The sequence below is a fragment of the Nematolebias whitei genome, chromosome 4 (assembly GCF_014905685.2).
Source record: "Nematolebias whitei isolate Nwh7 chromosome 4, NemWhi1, whole genome shotgun sequence".
Classification (NCBI taxonomy): domain Eukaryota; kingdom Metazoa; phylum Chordata; class Actinopteri; order Cyprinodontiformes; family Rivulidae; genus Nematolebias; species Nematolebias whitei.
The window spans coordinates 22,858,061-22,859,482 of record NC_056501.1 but is presented as its reverse complement, the minus strand read 5'-3'; positions in this window follow the sequence as shown (position 1 = coordinate 22,859,482).

The following is a 1,422-nucleotide window of genomic DNA, read 5'->3' as shown; positions in this document are numbered from 1 at the left end:
ACTGGTAATGGTTAGGTTTAGGGTTAGGTATGTACTGGTAATGGTTAAGTTTAGGGTAAATGTCAGGGTTAGGCTTTAGAAATATATAAAAAGTGAATGGAAGATAATGCAAAGTCCCCATAAAGATAGCAAAACAAACATGTGTGTGTGTGGTGGTGGTGGTGTGTGTGTGTGTGTGTGGGGTGGGGGTGTTGAACAGATTTTAATGGACCTCTCGAATGTAATCCCTTATTTACATTCACAACTCTTTAAGTTTTGGAATCGACCATACGCAGGTAATCGACATTAACTTGTGCAAATACGGTGACGTTTTAGTCGTTTACAGATATTGAGCTAAAGTTTGATGTAGTTGTACCTGAGAGTCATATACAACAAATACACCAAGCACCAGCACATCTTTCATGATTTCATATTATTGCACGAGATCACGCAAAATGTTATTTCTATGTTTGTGTCCAATTCTTCATGTTTGTTGTTAATTTTGTTAATGATGCTACTGTTTTTTTGCTACTGTCTAGACTGGACTATAGACTGGTTTATTATCTGGGTGTCCAAATACTTCTTTAAAACGTCTTCAGTTAATCCAAAATGCTACTGTCCAAGTCTTATTGGCGTTAGTAGAAGAGATCATATATCTCCAGTTTTAGCTTCTCTCCATTGGCTCCCTGTCAAATCCAGAACTGAATTCAAAATCTTACAAAGCTCTCAACAGCCTAGCTCCATCTTATATTACAGATCTTATTGTCCCATATTTCCCTAACAGAGCACTTCCCTCTCAGACTGCAGGCTTACTTGAGGTTCCTAGAGTTTCCAAGAGCAGAATAGGAGGAATATCTTTCAATTATGAGGCTCCTCCTCTCTTGTGGAACCAACTTCCAGTTTCTGTCCGTAAGACTGACACATTGTCCAATTTTAAGACTGGACTTAAGACTGTACTTTTTGATAAATCCTACAGTTAGGGTTGGCTTGTTATGCTGCCATAGGCTTCGACTACTAGAGGAAATATTGACCTCATTTCTTAAAATGAATTGTTACAATTGAATAGTTTGCATTTGAAATTATTTCTATCTAAACATGTGATTCTTGACCTGCCATTGTGTATCTGTTCCTCCTTCCTGTCTTCTCAAACTCAGCTGGTCAAAGCAGATGACCGCTTGTCCTGAGCCTGGTTTCTGCTAAAGGTTTCTTCCTCATGAGGGAGTTTTTCCTTTCCACTGTCACCTTTGTGCTTGCTCAAGATAAGCGTCTGCGATCAAGTTAAACGCAAAGTAGTCTGCTCCTGAGATAAATATTGTCATTAACTTAATTTATATACAAAGTATATATATATATATATATACAGTATATATATATATATATATATATATATATATATATATATACATACATATATATACATATATACATACATATATATATATA